We start from the raw sequence: 18,990 nt of genomic DNA, 5'->3' as shown, positions 1-18,990 counted from the left end.
TGTCGAAAACTGGCTGCAAAGAGCTGCTCAACGTTACGTAACAGAGCAGCGGCTTACTTTCACTGCCCATTTTTGATTCCGTATCACCCCTCCCACTGCACGAGGTTCTAACACAAAGGAACGAAAAACGGCACAATCAGGGGGGGAGAAGCTTACCCGCAGTCAAAGGCACGTCTCCTCTCCTGGCTGCTTCTGGCGGTCTCCTACTGCGCTGGCATCGCACTGTCTGCCATTGTGCGACGGGTGCCAGCGCATTTTCAGTAGACGAGAGAAGCCGGAAGCTCCAGGAGAGGAGCATCATCGCGTCATAACGTCATCCTGTTCTCCCGCCCCATCCACAAATTATGCCCAATCAGGGCAAAGGGCTAGAGCTAGACGAGCTACTCCTGTGGTCTCCGCGAGCTACCGGTAGCTCGCGATCGACCGGTTGGAGACCCCGGTTTTAGACCTTATCTGGTCTTCACAAACGCGGGCACAGATAACCGATATCAGTCCCTGTGCCTGGTCGGATCACTCACTGTTAAGATGTTGGGTCCCTAGTGACAGCCCACTCTTGCGACCTTCACCTTTGTGGAGGAAGGTCAGATAGTAGAAAAATGTTGATGCAGATTCTTTAGTTACTCTGCTTTACTCAATTCCTGTCCCTGTGGTGAGTGAGGACAACCTAGACCACAAAAGTGCAGCCCTATTCTCCCGGTTACAACAGGCCATTGATTCACTGGCACCTGAACAGAAAGAAAGGTTTAGAGACAAAGGGAAAGCGGCCCCATGGTTTGATGAGATACTAAGGGTAAAATAGCAACTTCTCCGTCAAGCTGAGAGGAGACGGAGACTTAATTATGAACCAACAGAATTAAAAACCTATAAAGCCCTCCGTGCTACGTATAAATCAGATATCCTAGGTAAGAAGGCGGCATTTTATGAGGCAAGGATTACTTTGGCAGGAAATAAACAAATGAGATCTTTGCCATTCTGAAGGAACTGAGCCAAAAAGGGGAAAATATGCCCACAATCGCTCTTCCTACCTGCAATAGATTCCAGGATTTCTTTCTCCAAAAGGTTTTGGACATTGTCTCAGAAACAGCCACAAACCCCATTGACTCCAGGTCTCTGGATCAGACTAGCCCTCCTTGCCTTAGCAGCCAGTTGGCTAGTTTCCCAAGGGTTGATTCTGCCACCCTGGCTGCAGTAGCAAAACAGATTAAATCAGGCTCTCAAATGAACCCCTGTCCTCCGGGGATTTTCCAAATGGCACTGCTGGGTCTGGAAAGGCAGGCCCTGTGATTACTCAATGAGTATTTAGATCTGGGCTACGTACCAACCAACTTGAAGGAAGCAAGGGTCACCCCTCTATTGAAAAAAACAGGGGCTGACAACAGCCTTAGAAAACTACAGGCCCATTTCACAGCTCCCATTTCTAGCAAAAAGATTGGAACAACACGTCTTGAAAAAACTCGCAAAACACTTAGATGACCACCATCTGCTCCACTCTAGATAGGCGGGCTTTAGGACACACAGAGCTGGTGATGGTGTCCGTCCTGGTCGAGCTTGGAGTTAGGGCCAATAACAAACATCAGAGTGCTCTGATTTTATTAGATCTGTCAGCAGCATTCGACACGGTCAGCCATAACATTCTGCTGAACCATTTGTCGAATCTGGCCATAAAGGGGCAAGCACTTCAATGTTTGAGATCCTTCCTGACTGATCGCCATCAGAGAGTTTAAATAGGTGAGCAGTTGTCGAACTTGGGCTCCCTGACCTGTGGAGTCCCCCAGGGTTCTGCATTGTCTCCACTGCTTTTTAATATCTATTTGCAGCCCTTGGTGGAGGCTCTCACAAGCAGAGACTGCCAGGTATTTAATTACACTGATGACACCAAACTCCTGGTCCGACTTAACACCGGCCAGGTTCAAGAATCAGTGAAAAATCTACTCAGGTTTACTGTTAACTGGATGGCAGCCAATTCTTTGAAAGTCAACCTGGATAAAACCGAGGTGCTTGTTGTTCCAGCCAAAATAGCCCTTGTTGTGATATTTTTTGGCCTCCGGAGTTGGGTGTGGTTCCAATCCCAGTGCCAGTAGTAAAAAGCCTGGGCCGGAAAATTTACTCATTTGCCTACCTTCGCCGCACTTCATGCTGCACGGATTCACCTGCTATTTGCTCCGGGGGCATTCCGTCTGGTCTGCCGATCTGTACCGCACCGCCAGCCTGCAGACGCGGGTCTAGAGGACTCCCACTTCCAGAAGCCCTAGTGGCGCAGCCCACACGCGTCATTTGGAAGCGACAGGAGGCGCTTAAAACAGTTTTCAGCCTCCTGCAGTGAAGGACGTGCCTGGGCGCAGCCCGGGCCAAGGGCGGGCCCGTCCGCGCCCGTCGTATCCCGGAGAAGGCTGGGCCAACCCCCCCCGATCATCGGTACTGTGCGCACTGTAAAGGACTTGGTCAGTGACATTTATTTGACTTTATTCTCTTTCTTGTGGACTTTGATTATATGTTCAATGGCCACAAAATGCAAAATAACTGGGCAGAGGGTTGGGGGTGGAGTGGTAGGCACTCTAGATGCCTTTTTAAATAGGGCAGAATATGTTTTGTAGCATGAGATACTCTTAACAGAGAGAAAACTCTCCCTGGGGCTGCTTATGGGGCAAAAAAATCATCTTGGGGGGTGATCATTAAAGCAAAATTACCAGTGGCAGCTCCTCAACCCATAATTTGTTCCAGTTCAGATCCCGCCGACGCTGGCTTGGCTGGCCCTGTCGCACTGAATTGAGCCCTGACATGGGTGCAGCAGAAACACCAACCCACAGGGATTCTAGTGACCTGGTTATAGTTCTTTCCCCTGGTGTAACCAACCAGAGGGCCTCGTTGGGGCCATCCCAGGTTCCTGTGTCAGTTTCCCCTGTTGCTTTGACCACCCAGTAACCACCATTATAACAAAGAGGGGGAACAGAAAGTGGACAATATTTATCGGGGTCCAATGTACGTGTCCTATAACTTGGAAATCAACAAAGAGTGTACAGAGTTCCCCACATGGGGTAAAGTAAGCAAGGGGACACCTCTCTCTCTAGGAGCGTGCGTGACAGGGAATGTGGGAATCCCTTTACGGAATTAAGGATGCCTCACACAATTCAAAGGTTGGACGACTGTTGCCATCCCACCCGATGATCGTATCGTGTCATCATTGGCCTCCTGCTCCTGCGGCAGGCTGGCGATGCAATGCCTGTCGGGTAGCACGAAGTGCTACACTTTAGCGGAGTTCTTTTATTCCTTAGCCAATGGGTGCATGTGTGTGAGGGGCCAAAAACAAAAGTGCAGTAGTGAGCGTGAGTGAGGTTAAAAGAGGTCAGTGGAGTCCATTAAGAAAACTTTAATAGTATGGCTCACTGCCTTATTAAAATTGGTGAAATGAGGGGTACTGAGGCGCAACGGCTAGGGTGATCTGGCCTCATTCAACCCTCAACAGTGGTGTGGTCGACATGTTTCATGCCTCTCGGGCAATTCATCAGGACCTATGTGCTCATCAACTTGCTGCGAATTCCCCCTGGTAGAAGGAATCGAGTATACGACCTGCAAGGTGTCGTGGGATCAAATCCTACGTAAATTCCCACCCCGTAGTCCTTGATCGGTAGATCCCACAGACTGTCCTCGCGGGACAGCCGATCAGAGTTTGCCGCTGTGGGATGGGTAGGTGACTATAAGCCTAGAGCCAGGAGCCAATAAGGTGACTACCACATAGCCCTGGCCCCACTAGGACAGTCTGGTGGATCTACCGATCAAGGACTACGGGGCGGGAATTTACGTAGGATTTCACCAGGCCTTAGATCGTTACCCCATGTGCCCACTAAGCCTGCTCGGGATATTTTAGATCTCCCTCTGGCGGATTGTCCTCTGGTCGCGGTCTTGGCCGGTGTTCCGACCAACATGAATCCTGGGGACAGCTGAGGAATAAAACAGCCGATTGGCTGACTAGACACAAAGGGTTTAGAGCAGCTATGTTCAATGATATTATTATGGTTCGTAGAGTAGCGTGGGTGGGTCAGTCTCCTAAGACCATAGTGGGGGACTGTGTGGTTGTCAATTTTCAGACTCCATTGGTTGCTCAAATGATTCTAAATAATTAAACAACAGGGGGTGGTGATGGACAGAGTTTCTGAATTAACAGAATACTCTCACCCAGTCAAGAGATCAGGGCTTAATCCAACACCGTTTTTTAGCTCACTGCACCATCCCAGCTCAGAACCTGGCTATATGCAAATTAGGCTGTCCCTGGCCCAGTGTATCATGGGAACAGGGCAAATCAAACTACCAAGCCAATTCTTTAACTGGGAAGGAAACAAGCTACCGGGGACCGGTTTCTGGCATTTCAGCCGTCTTCGGCCCGGTTTGCTTGAATCCTGATGGTGCAATGAGCAAGGGACTCACGTCTGAGTATACCCTTCCACGCTTATGGTGAACAAAATAATTAAACAACAGGGGGTGGTGATGGACAGAGTTTCTGAATTAAGCAGAATACTCTCACCCAGTCAAGAGATCAGGGCTTAATCCAACACCGTTTTTTAGCTCACTGCACCATCCCAGCTCAGAACCTGGCTATATGCAAATTAGTCTGTCCCTGGCCCAGTGTATCATGGGAACAGGGCAAACCAAACTACCAAGCCAATTCTTTAACTGGGAAGGAAACAAGCTACCGGGGACCGGTTTCTGGCATTTCAGCCGTCTTCGGCCCGGTTTGCTTGAATCCTGATGGTGCAATGAGCAAAGGACTTCGTCTACCCGCAGCTACATTCAAGCGCAGATAGGACATGACATTGTATTATATTGTTTGCCACAATTCCTGTCCATGATTGTTTGCAGCCGTTGGGGCATTGTGAACCTCAGCTCTGACCGCTCCTTTTTATTTAGTATTTGAAAGAAGGCGAGCAGCTACACCCTCTGACTCCGGACCAATTCCTGGGCGTCCTGATCCACGAGTCCTTTTCACCCTGCATCTACATCCAAGTGCAGGTATGACGCGGTACCGCTTTTCTGGCAAATCCAAATCCGTGTATGTGTATTATGGGGACTACTTGAACTGAACAGTCCTGACTGCCACCTCCCTTGTTTTCCAGAAAAATGTACACGACGTGCAGTTAATCTCCACCCTCGCAGCCCCTGCGCGCTTTTGCAGGTAATTTGCAAATCATCTTTCCTTGTCTAGTCAGAGAGGGCACTTATGTTGTTGCATTATTAGTTTGACACCACTCCTTAATTTCTTTACAGTGAAGACCTCACCCAGTCCTCGTCCTGAGGAGAACCTTTTAACTTTTTCTGGTTCGAAACGCGTTGACCCCCAGCCTGTGACAAGAAAGAAGGGTGCAGCCAGGGAATAATTAATACCACTGCTGTGGGCCCTAGCTGGCAATCCTGAAAACACTTTATCACAGGTTTTGTGAGACAGGCAGGCAGTTTCATTGTATCCTGAGTTCCGCCTGTCCACTGGTATATAATTTGTAGGACTGGTTCTTTTTGCGTAATGCTTTTCTGTGTGTAATGTTTCTCATGTTTCAATTTGTTTTGTATGTAACAATCATGTAATAAGTCGGATGTTGGTGTTGTGAATTTTGAGTTTCTTTTGTGAACTTTTTGACACATGTATATATTGCGCACATAATTGTCTGTTGTTGATTCGACTGTTTTGACAAGATATTCTTTTGAAGACATATGGATAAGACTATGGAACATAATCTAAAATGAAAATAAATCTTTTGTAATACAAAACGTGTGGTTCACTCAGCACAAACTGGCTTAGTGTTTCCTAATTTATCAAAAAACAAACCTGACTAGTCAATGATTAGAGCAGCAGACCCTGATGCAGAGGTCTAGCCCAGGACCAGGGTTCAGCTACCCGCCTCGGTGGGTCTTGGGCTCAAAATTCCACGGACCTGATAATTCTCGCCTCTGTGCCTATTCCAATCATGGAGTCCCACTCTGCAACTCTGAGCAATAGCTTGCTTAATCTCCACAACGGCCCGACAACGCTAAGGATGCATGGCCTCCACCTTAGGGGTGCCCAGGAGTGGACGCCTCACAGGGAAAGCCAGGGTGGGTTCCACAGCGGTATTCGTACAAGCGCCTTGAGACCCTTGCGGGGGAGTAGTGTGCTATACAAGTATCAATTTACATTTACATTTTAAATGAGATACCCCGCTTCACACCGAATATAAATAGGTTTGAGGTGCTATCCGGGCTTGATAATCAAGACTGACTAAATGTCATTAATATAGCTCCGGTGAACATTCCAAATGATAGGGCAGTGGTAGAGGTTCAACTTTCTGTTGCGCCTACTATTCCACTCACGGCCCCCCCGGTGGGAACATCTGGCCCCAATTTACATTCAGATCCTAATTCCAGCGTGACTGGTTGTGCCTCCAGGGAGGATACTTTAAAAATCTTATCTTGGAACATAGCCGGTCTTACGTCCAAAAGGGGAGACAGTAATTGGGAGCAATTTCTTGCTGGTGCGGATATAGTAGCCCTTCAGGAAACGTGGGATGCGCAAGATTCTTATTTTTTGGATGGTTTTTCAACATTTCGTAAACACGCTATACCGTCCAGTATGGGGCGAGCCAGTGGGGGGCTCTTGCTCTTAGTTAACTCGAAATTAACATATAAAGTCAAGTTCATGGATTCATATTGTTCAAATATTTTAGCAGTTGAACTAACAGCCAAGAATCTACCAACTCCGTTAGTGATTAATTTTTATAATTCTTTCACGAGGGATAATGACCTAGAGCATCTAAGGTCTCTCTCCACATGTTTGATTGATTACGAGTCCACAGCTAACACACATTAGCAAACACTAGTATTAGGTGATTTTAATATTCATGTCTGTCCAATTGATTGTCTTTTAAAATTAGGTGAGGAATATTCCCCGCAAGGGATAACGCACTTTGAACATTCCGCCTCAGGAATTTTCCTAGAGAGTCTTTTATCTGACCATAATTTGATCTGCCCAACTCAGGGGTATTCCTCAACTCCAATACCCACATCTATTGGCCATGGCCAACATAGCACTATTGACTATATTCTAGTCTCTGGTTCTATGAGGGACCTTTTAGGCATATTTGAGGTAATGGACAATTGCCTAAGTGATCACAACCCACTGAACCTCAACATCCAAGCTATGGGTAAAGTTAGCCTCCTGGCTCACACAAGTAATGGTGACATAGTGCCAAAAGATCAAGCACGCCAGCTAAGATGGGATTCAATCACCCCAGATAGCTTCATTGAAACCTTAACCGGTGTTTGCTCAGAGGAGTTCGGCATCAGTGCAGACCAGAAGGCTGACCCCGTAATGGTCCTGGATGCTTTTGACCGTATTACTAAACAAGTGTCAGCCAACCTGACAATTCCCTATAAAACTAGGCCATTAAAAAGTAAAAAACTGTTTGAAGTTAACTGCACAAGATCTCATAAAGCTCTCATGGATGTGCTCAAGGGGAAACCAAGAGATACAGACAGGATTAAGGAGGCAAGGAGGGCATACAAAATTGTTGTAGGGAGCAGGAAGAAACAACTAAGAGAGATGGTCTGGGAGGTGCTTAGCCAAGCTGGTGTCCTATCAAACAGCTCCAGGTTCTGGACGGTGGTGAAAAGCCCTATCTTTGACGAATCTTCCAATCTTGTCTCTGACTGTCACATCGCTCCAGAAAAATGGGTACAACATTTTGGGAGTGTTTATACCTACGTTAGGCAAGGCTCCCCAGGATGGATAGTGGACAGTGGGTCTGTCTCGTCCCCTTTGTATTTGACTGAAGACAAAGTAATAGAGGCAATTAGGTCAACAGCAGGTGGAAAAGCGCTGGGTGCCCTGACGGCGTCCCAGCAGACCTTTATAGAGCGGATCCTATTTTATGGTCTATATCTTAACCCAGGTTTTTAACGCAGCTGCCCAGGTTGGCTTCCCCCTGTCTTGGGCTAAAGCAGTTATTCAGATTTTTAAAAAAGGAGCCAGAGATGACCCGCCCCATTATAGGCCAATATCTCTCTTGGACTCCGCAGGCAAAATCATGGGGAAAGTTGTCCTTGCCCGACTAATTGATTGGCTGGATCAAAATAATATCATCTCAGTTCTCCAATATGGTTTTCGGCAGGGCAAAGGCACCGTGGGTCAATGTCTCAATCTCCACCTAATAATTGGAAAGTACATGGTCGCTAAGCGGGGAGACCTGCATCTGGCATTTATGGATTTATCCTCTGCCTTTGATCTTGTAAATCTATCAAAGTTATGGGTGATGCGCCATGGAATGGGTCTAGATGCAGTTTTGGTCTCCTTCTTGGCGGCCATGCATGAGAACACCATAGCTTCTGTGCCCTATAACAAAGATGGTAGGTTCACAGATCCTTGGCCCGTTAAAAGAGGGGTGAGACAGGGGTGCATTTTGGCACCCCTGTTGTTCACCCTCTACATTAACAATATAGGGGGCGCTTTAATTTCCAGTTGTAAAGACATCCCAAGGGCTGGTTCAATATTGATCCCTTCTCTGCTTTATGCAGACGATGTGGTTCTACTGGCAAGGACCTCAAGAGGGCTTCAAATCCTTTTAAATTGTTTTATTGATTTTTGGACTACAAATTTTAAGAAGTCCCATTCTATGTCCATCGGCTCTTTTAGAGCAAGGAAGGCTAAGTTCTATTGTTAGAACTCGGAACTAACAAAGGTGACTGCCTTCCCTTATTTGGGGGTCCTTTTTGACGACAAACGCTCTTGGGTTACTCAGCGTACGCACTAAAGGAACACCTTAGCCCGAGCCACGGGAGCCATCATGGAATTCACAAAAAGAATTGGCTCGAAACCCCTCCCTGCTCTTTTAAAAATGTATAATGCTAAGTGAGTTCCAATGGCGACTTATGGGAGTGACTTATGGGGTTATTTAGAGACGAGCGATATCCAGGCGGTAGAAACCGTTTTTTTTCGTAAACTACTGTCACTCCCTGTCTCTACTCCAGTTTTTAATATTCATGAGTATCTTGGAGCTGGATAGATCTCAGACCAGATTGCGGTTGCTCCCATAATGTGCTGGCTAAGAATCTGGGCCCAACCGCACCTAACCTAAATCAGCTGAATATACAAGACTGCATTACGCTAGACAAGTGTGTATATATATACCTTGGATTCGCTATATCAAGTCTCAAATGGCCATCCTTGGCTGTCCTGAATTATTTTTAAATCCAAGAGCTATGGCCAAACGGGCGATTAAAGACTTGAAGCAGCGGTTTTTTTAAAAGATCCATGCTGTGTAGAGAGAAAAGGGAATTAGTGAAACCTAAAGTGAGGAGTTTTGTCACACTGAGCAAAAATAGTCAGATGCAACCATATCTAACATATATAAATAGGTCCCATCACCTGTTTTTCTCAGTTAGATTTAAGCATAACATGGTCCCCTGGCTATTGGCCTTTCCGAAAGTTTTTTTTTAAAGAAGGTTCGTTAAGACCCTGCCCCTGTGACAACTTCTCAGATCAAAATCTTCTTCACATGGTATTTTTCTGTAAGTTTTATGACTCGTTGCGCAGGAAATGTATTATCCCCCTCCTAAAAGGTTAAAACTTTAAAAACGTTAGACCAGCGTTAGCCTATTTACAAATGTTGACATTGTCTTTGGTGTGTTTTGGGGTTGCCAGCTATTTTATTGGTGCCATTAGGTGCAGGAACAGGCTGATGATTGCATAAATGGGACTATGTCTTAAATTAATTCATGTATGATTTTTTGTTGGAATTCTACTATTATTATTTGTATTCATAAACTTAGGACTTAGTGTGTTGGATAGGACTACTTCGTACCTGATGGGTTTTTATATAATTGTGCAATACTATGAAATAAGAATAACAACACATATATTTATGAATTGATTGCATGCACTTTGATGGTTTTAATCTAACCGAATAAAGTTACACTTGACCTGACTTGACTCGGATCTGTCTATGTCCTGCCAGGTTACTTCGGTGGTAGGCATCTGCACGGGCTTACTTAGGCAACTACGGAGACTTGTTCCTCTCCTCTCTACTTCTGCATTACAATCAATTGTTTCCGCCACTGTCATTTCTCAGCTGGACTACGGGAATGCCCTCTATCTGGGCATCCCCCAGAAGGTCCTGAGGAGATTGCAAGTTGTACAAAACGATGTGGCCAGGCTCATTTTTAGTCTCCCTAGGAGAACACAAGCCACCCCTCTACTACATAAATTGCACTGGATGCCCATTGAACAGTGTGTGCACTTTAGGATCCTTTGTATAGCCCACAAGGCCATTTATGGGGATGCACCGAAATACATAAAAGACCGAGTGCAAAGTACGTTCCCGGCCGGGCTCTACGTTCTTCCGAGGCCTGCAGGCTAGCCTCTTCCAGTTACAAACTTAAGACTAAAGGTGGCAGAGCGTTCTCGGTCCTCCTTCACAGATCTGGAATGACCTCCCGGAGAACCTGCGTAAGGAATCGGCTCTGCTCTCCTTTAGAAAGCTTTTAAAGTCCTACCTGTTTAGAGAGACATTGACAACTGTATAAGCTCCGCCTTCGCAGCTACGCTTGCGACCTGCTCTTTTCTCTAGAAGCGGTTAGAGACCAGTGGTGATTTGCGCTATATAAAAATAAAATAACATAACATAACATAGATAAAGAGATCTTTTTGCCAGCCAAGTGGCAGCGTACCCATCTCACTAGATGTGTTTTAGGATATGGTACAACAGTAGCAATTAAGCCAGCTGATAATTTGAGCGAGGAAGGGTTATGCTACAGTTAATGGGAATAATAAAAGCTATGAATAGAATGTTCACCATCATCATTTTAGGCAATTCCTACCAGTTCAGCAATAGTGAAGTTGAGACTCTTATGCTCAAAATTACGTTCATACAAATTTAGAAATCTCAAAAAATGCCCAAATTTCTTTATTCTTACTATCTTAGTTTTCATTTGGGAATCCTGTCTACCCTGCTACTCATTTCATTACCAAGATAAATGTATCCTGCTGCTTGCTAGGCAACAGAGTGGCCCTCACGTCAGACAACATCTTGCTTTAGCTTTATATGGTCATAGCACCTCTGGTCTAATTGTCCTTGTGGAACCTGACCACACAGGTGGATGAGATATCAGATGTTATGCAATAGGTTACGATCTGTATTCATGACTGCAAGGCAAGCAGGAGGGGGCATGGTAAAGGACTCTGAACCACTCAACGCAATGGGGCCTTTTTGAAAGTGGGATGGAGATACAAAAACAGAGGTTATCCTTACCAACAATCCCGTCTGCGCCCATCCGCGGCTGGCAGGGGCACCCCACTCTGTCCGTTTGATTACCTATTCCTTATGTCAACTTTGCTCTTATTGGACCCCTGGCACCATCTCTTCCTCTGTAGCGACCTATGTGTCCGCCCTTGGCTTGTCTACCTCCCCTCCCCGCTCCCCTCCTGCGATTGTGTCACAGATGATACCCTCGCATGTCTTATCACCCCTGACCCTTGACCATCCCTTCACTCCCCAAGCTCCGGCTTTTAACATCTCGGCCACACTACTCAACACCAGGTCTGCGGTCAGTCACCAACACGAGTTATTTGACTACATCGACACGCATGCACCCGATCTCTTGTTTTTGACAGAGACTTGGTTCAAGGCGGACTCCCTACCCAATATTCTAGCTACATTGCCTCCCTCATACTCTGCCATCCGAGTGGATCGGCCGGAGGGCAAGAGGGGTGGAGGAGTGGCCTTGATAGCTCGCACTGACCTCCACTTTCAGATCCTTCCCTCCCCTCCAATTCCGGAAGTGGACTACCTGGTAGCATGTTTGACCTCTTATCAAACACCCCTGACCTGTGTCCTCATCTATCGCCCCCCCAACTCACCCCTTCCTTTAATTCCAGCTTCCAAGATCTTCTAGCCACTTTGGCGATAAACACCTCTTCAGTCTTAGTCCTAGGAGACCTCAACTTCTGGCCAAACGACTCAGCTGAAAGTCCCCACTCCAAGGACTTTACTGACCTCATGAACAGACTCAATTTTACATCATACATTCACTGTCCCACTCATATCCACGGTCACCTGCTGGACCAGATCTGGGCTTTAAATGTCCCCACATCACCTCCTATTGTTTCCCCTTGCCTCTGGTCAGATCACTCTCTTATCTCTTTCTCCCTTGCCCTAGCCCCTGATGCTAAGCCTCCACTCCGTAAGAGTATCTGGGTCAGGTAATGGGGCAAAGCTGATATGCCTTCCTTCTGCTCGTCCTTGGCTGAGACCAGCCCGGACCTCTCAGGCCTTACTGCCCCAGCTCAGATGGCAACTATCAACAACTGGTTGATTCAATCAGGCAATGAATTCGCTCCCCTAAGACGGATCACGGTTAAAAGGGCTCACGCAGCTAACAGATGGTTTAACTCAGACCTCAAGGCAAAAAAGCTAGATGCGCGGAGAGCCGAGCGAGCCTGGAGGAGAGCTTATTGCCCTACATTGAAACTCGCATACCTCTCTGTCCTCCAGACCTATAAAAAAGCCATTCTCAAGGCCAAGACAGCTTTTTACTCCAACAGGATACTAGCGGCTGAGTCCCAGTCCAAAATAATTTTTGCCACAGTACACGAATTAGCCTTATCCAACAGAGCCAGGGCCACTATCCCCCCTTCCCAACATCTATGCAACTCCCTCAATGATTTCTTCCTCGAGAAGGTTGCAAAAATTAAAATTAACATACCCCCTCCCTCACCTACATTTGTCAACCCCTCTCCCCCTCCCACTGCCTCTAAACTGACCATCATTCCTCCAATGACCACGGACTCCCTTCCGCCGTTGCTCCAACGGGTAAAATCGGGCTCTCCTTTGGACTTTGGCCCTGCTCACGTCCTTAGAGAGATCTACCTAACTTGTCCTATTCCCCCCCCTCACACTCCTTAACGACTCGCTCAGCAATGGTGTTGTCCCCAGCCTTCACAAAGCAGCCGTCGTTATTCCAATCCTGAAAAAACCTGGTGCTGACCCCTCATCCCCTTCCAACTACCGCCCCATTTCCCTCCTGCCCTATTTGGGAAAGGTTTTGGAAACTCATGTCACCACCACCCTGAGCGCTCACGTGGAAGCAAATCACTGTCTCTCCCCCCGCCAGGCGGGCTTCCGACCGCTACACTCCACGGAGAAGGTAGTGATTTCGGTAATGGATGGACTTCGCGAGGGCATTGACACCAATCTCTCGCAGGCCCTTATCCTCCTGAACCTGTCTGCCGCCTTTGACACGGTGGACCACTCCATCCTCCTTACCAGTGTCAAGGCGGCGGGCATAGAGGGCTTAGCCCTCTCATGGCTTGAGTCCTTCCTATGTGACAGGGCTCAAGCGGTCCACCTTGCTGGCTTCACTGCCGCCTCCCGTAAGGTGGAGTGTGGCGTCCCCCAGGGGTCATCACTCTCCCCCCTTTTGTTCAATCTATACATTTACCCCCTCATTTTTATGCTGCAGCAGCTGGAGGTCACGGTGTTCAACTACGCCGACGACCTCCAGCTAATCTTTAATCTTTCCCATTCCCCCTCGTCCGCTCAGAATGTTCAAACCGTTATGCTATTCATCCAGGATTGGATGAACTGCAACCACCTCAAACTCAATCCAGACAAGACTGAGTTAGTCTTGACTGGAGGTGGTTGCAGTCCATGGTCCCCGTTATTTTGGCCCCCTTCACTTGGTGTTCCCCCACTCCCGGTTCCTAAAGTCGAGACCCTTGGGATTCTGCTTAACTCACAACTCTCTGTGCGCTCCCAAGTTAGTTCGGTGGTATCCTCCTGCTTCTTTTCTCTCAGGACAATTAGGAAAATCTCTCGCGTTTTCTCTATTCAGGCGTTGAAGGTCATCGTACTGGCTATGGTGCTTTCGCGCCTTGATTATGGAAACATAATCTACAACGGCGCGCCGGCTTACGCCATACATCGCTTGCAGCTAGTGCAGAATCAGGCTGCCCGCCTGATTCATGGATTGCCCAAATACCATCGAGCCACTCCATTGCTAAAGGCACTGCACTGGCTGCCCGTGAGAGAGCGATCCCTATTCAAACTAGGCTGCCTCACTTTCCAGGCCAGGATGGGCACTGCCCCCGAGTTAATCAGTTCAGCCATCAGTCCCTACTTACCGGGCAGAGAACTCCGTTCAACCCACATGGCACTCCTGACCATACCCCGCTTCAGGAAAAAGAAAGCCGGCGGGGCGAAATTGGCGACCCTTGCACCAGTGTTCTGGAACTCCCTCCCCTTGGCGCTTCGTACTTCAACTTCCTATTCAGAGTTCCAGAAAAATCTGAAAACTTTTCTCTTTTCTAGCGCCTTTGCCACTTAGTATGCCCTTTCCTGCTGCTGTCTGCTGGTCGTAATCCTTAAAGCGCCATGAAACCGCTGGGTATAAGCGCGCTCAACAAATGTTTTTAAATTCAAATTCAAATCCATCTTAAGTACCAGAGTCCAACATACAGTGTGTAGGGGAAGACGTTAAATGAGCTTCCTTCCGTGAGAATGTAACACTATTATTCTATAGTGAGATAGTGCATTACATACGCAAAGGCAGCAATTTCCTTGAATCGAACATTGCTAGTGATGGAGCGAGGTGTGGAACAAAATTTTGTATACCCCTCATGAAGTCACTTTCTCATAACAGTAACGTGGACTAATTGTGTGGTTTTGAAAAATAATCAACATAGAGTAAGTAGAATGGAAACATAAATACATGTGGAAAACGAATTTGCTTGTGTTGCAACTATAATCAATTAACCAAGTGATGTTGTGATGTCCAAAATTAATGCAGCAGCTATAAACTAACCAAAAGCGGCATGAATGTGCTTTCTGTTTCTTTATTTGTGGCAAAAACATGAAGACAGGTGAGCAAATCACGCATATGTGTTGCTTTATTTGCTAGGTAATAACTAACAGGGATACCTTAGTAAGGGGGAGGCAAACAGAAGGGTTATAATTCAATATTTAACGTTTGATTGTGTTTGTTTATATAATAGTTCCCGTTCTGGCCTATGAGGCCTAAAACAAAATGGAAGTTTTCATAACTCTGAGATTGAAACGCTGTACTCACTCGCAGAGTGAAAAAAGAATTGTAGGTGAGCTCGAGATGACTATGCCCGTGCAGGATGGGTCAAGGACAGCGTGCCTTAAAAAGTCCAGTTGAGTGCCAACAAAATGTCCGGCTTCCGGAGGGAGAGAAGAAGGGAAGGACCTGGAGCAGTACGCTGAGAACTGGTCGCAGGAACTCTTACCCCAGGGGACGCTGTCCCCACATTTTGTGGTAGAAACAGCACACAGAGTGCCAGCGCAGACACCCCGCCCTGGAGCCCAGCCTCGTCCGTTCCTCTTCAAACTTCTAAAGTACCGCGATCGGGACGTGGTGCTTCGTGAAACCAGGAAGCTGGGCGATCTCAAAGTGGGGAACAGGCGAGTGATGGGCCAAAATTCGCGGTAATCTGGAAAGCACAACAGCGCACATTTAAATGGACTGCTCAGTTGAGTAAAGGTATGGACATTTGTCTACCATGCGAGTGTTTTCCGCGTTAGTTTGGAGATTCTTCAAAATTACTTCAGGTAAGGACTTAGCTATCGCCGCATAGATCTTATGCAGAGCATGCCACTTATTCATCTTGTGGATTTCGCTTGTGTGATACCCTAGTGACACTACTCTATGTGATATTGGCCTAACAGGACTTTATGTGCTACTTGGGCGCGCAAGAGAGTAATTGCCCTCTTTTATCTTTATCCTTTAGAATTTTTTTTTTGTATGGAGTAGTGTCTCCACCATTTGTGTATGCAGGAAAAAGTTTAGGAGCTGGGAACCGCATTAAGGTGCATTTTCGGTACATGTACCACGAGCTAAATCTAATTAAGAGGTATGATATTAATAGCTCCCTTGTTCTGATTGTCCTTACCAACAATCCATCTTAAGTATCAGAGTCCAACATACAGAGTGCAGGGGAAGATGTTAAACAAGCTTCCTTCCGTGAGAATGTAACACCATCGTTCTAAAGTGAGATAGTGTATTTCAACCGCAAAGGCAGCAATTTCCTTGAATGGAACATTGCTAGCACCGGGATCTAAATCAGGCTTCAGTAGCCTTGGAAGCAGTCATTCTTTTATTAACTATCTTGACAAACACAATGTGATCCCCATTACTTCCATCTTGACAGAAATCATATACAAGCACAGGCCCCCACTGGAAGGTAGTGAGGACATTCAGGTGCTGTGAAAGTCTTTTTAATGCCTAAAGGAATGATTGTGAGATTTACTTACCTTATAAATTGGTCAAATGATGCTGTATGCGAGAAGACTGCCTTTCTGTATTTTTTCTTCAGTCTCGGCAATGCAGAGACATTCTGTTGTGAAACACTGCCACTGCTGGACATTTAGTATAATCTGCAGATGGAAAAGTCGTCTGTTAGCACATTTACTATAAGCAGTACAAACAATCTTGATTTTTATAAAGGGTAAACAGATGTTATGTTATGTTATAGGGGTAGTTGTTAAACACACGGCTACTCCAAGGAGTGTCCCGGTGCTGTTTTAACGCCAAAACAGAGCAAGTGAAGAAACAACCAGGGGTAACTAACTGGAGTGCGACTACTGTTAGAAGAGTCAGGTCTTTAAGCTTTGCATAAAGCTGAGAAGTTCACGTTCCTATCTAAGGTAGAAAGGGAGACCATTCCATAATTTTGTGGCTACTACTTGAAAAGAGCGGCCTCCTTTTAAAGCATGGTCAAACTTAGGCACAATTGTCAGCTGCTGGGAGGAGGATCGCAGCGTTCTGAGAGGTTTGTAGGGCTGAATTTTGTTCCTGATATACAGGGCCCAAATGTTATTTAGAGCCTTAAAAGTTAGGACCAGGGATTTAAAAAAGACTCTTTGTCTCACTGGAAGCCAGTGCAATGATCTAAGGTGGGGAGACATATGTGACCTGGGTCCAACCATAAGCACGGACCTAGCTGCCGCATTTTGAACAACCTGCAGGCGGTTTAGTAAGTAGTCTGGAAGGCCCAGGTACAAAACATTTACATAGTCCAACCTTGATGTAATCAGGGCCTGGACCACAGTTTTCCTATGCGGAATAGGAACAAAGGGAGAAAATTCCTCATCATTTTTAAAAGGCCAAAGCAGGTGCCAGCAACCGATGGAACCTGGGACTTCATCGTCATGTCAGAGTCCAACTTCACTCCTAATTTTTTTTGCAGTAGAGACTGGTCTTTCAGGAGGAGATAGATTTTTAGGCCACCATTGACGCCACTCATCGCCTGGGGTATGTCCAAAAAAGATCATTTCTGACTTGTGGGAGTTGCAAAGCAACTGATTTTGCCTGAACCACTCAAAAACCTTGGTTAAACAAGCATTGACTTTGTTGCCATGTAGCACCTCATCCTTCTCACAGGTGAACAGCAATTGCGTGTCATCGGCGTACAATTTTATCTTTGCCCTGCACTGTTCTGCAATAGGAGGCAGGGGGGCCATATATATATTAGACAGGGTCAGACTTAAGACTGAACCCAGTGGGACCCCTACGCTCAGTGTTGCAATGCGGGCTGAAAAAGGGGGGGGCCCAGACTGTTTGCTCTCAGAGGACTCTGAACCACTCCAAGCACTGGGGCCTTAATGAAAGTAGGACAGAGATACAAAAACTGAGATTATCTTTACCAACAATCCAACTTAAGTATCAGAGTCCAACATACAAAGTGCAGGGGAAGACGTTAAATGAGCTTCCTTCCGTGAGAAGGAAACACTATTGTTCAAAAGTGAGATAGAGCATTTCAGCCGCAAAGACAGCAATTTCCTTGAATGGAACATTCCTAGCACCGGGATCTAAATCAGGCTTTAGTATCCTTGGAGGCAGTCAGTCAGTATTATTAACTTTCATGGCCAACACAATGTGATCCATATTACTTCCATCTTGACAGAAATTATATACAAGCACAGGCCCCCACTGGAAGGTAGTGAGGACATTCAGATGTTGTGAAAGTCTTTTTAATGCATTAAGGAATGATTGTGATATTTCCTTACTGTTAGACCTGGCATCATTGGCGTCGGTCTCCCTTCCATTTTTTGCTGTTGCCTCATGTATTTTTGCTGGTGTTAGATGCTTTGGTCACTGTGCCACTGCTATTCAGTGCTACAGTGCAAGTGCTCCCTATTGTAAATTGATGTATGGATTAGTGATTCCATGTTTGGTTATTTTGGTTTACTTGTCAGACCCTAGTCTAGTGCACTGATTGTGTCAGGGTGTGTAATCCAAATGCTACTGGGGGGCATGTAGCACTGGTGTGCCACCCACAGAAGCAGCCTTATAAAATGTGTCTAAGGTCTGCTATTGCAGAGCCTGCATGCAGTCTGGTACTGTCATGCTGACTGGGCAAGTGCACCCACTTCCCAGTCCCTAAACCTTCCCTTTTCTTCATATCTGCCAACCCTATGGTAGGCCCAAGGGCAGAGTGCATTGTAAGTATAAGGTAGGACAAGCCCTGGTGTGTGTGGCATGTCCTAATAGTAAATTAAAGCCATTCTCGTTTTTCACTTTTGCAAGGCTACCTTTTCTCCATAGACCAGAATGGGATGTTAGAATTATTACATTTTATAATCCTAACAGGCTCAGAGAACATGGTAGAAATTCGAGTTTAGTATGCCTGAACTCAGAATTTTAGTAAAGTTTATTTTAATATTGTGTGTTTGCAAATACCACTTTTAGCAAGTAGGTATTTGCTTGACTAACCATTCAAACCTGCTGCTGCTAGTTTGTGTATTCCTATGTCTGGTTTCTGTGAGTGACAGGGCTGGGGAATTCCAGGAGACAGGCTGAGTCACCCAGTGGTGAATATAAAGATCTGCATCCAGATGGGAGGGAGGAGTGCACCTGAACTCTGAATAGGACTGGGACTACCATCCACAATGCGGACTTCACCCCCTAGGGAGTGGCTGATGTCTCTGCCCTGCACAATGAAAGAAGAAGGAGGAA

The sequence above is a fragment of the Lissotriton vulgaris genome, chromosome 6, assembly GCF_964263255.1.
Source record: "Lissotriton vulgaris chromosome 6, aLisVul1.2, whole genome shotgun sequence".
In the NCBI taxonomy this organism is placed as follows: domain Eukaryota; kingdom Metazoa; phylum Chordata; class Amphibia; order Caudata; family Salamandridae; genus Lissotriton; species Lissotriton vulgaris.
This window is presented reverse-complemented; position numbering follows the sequence as displayed.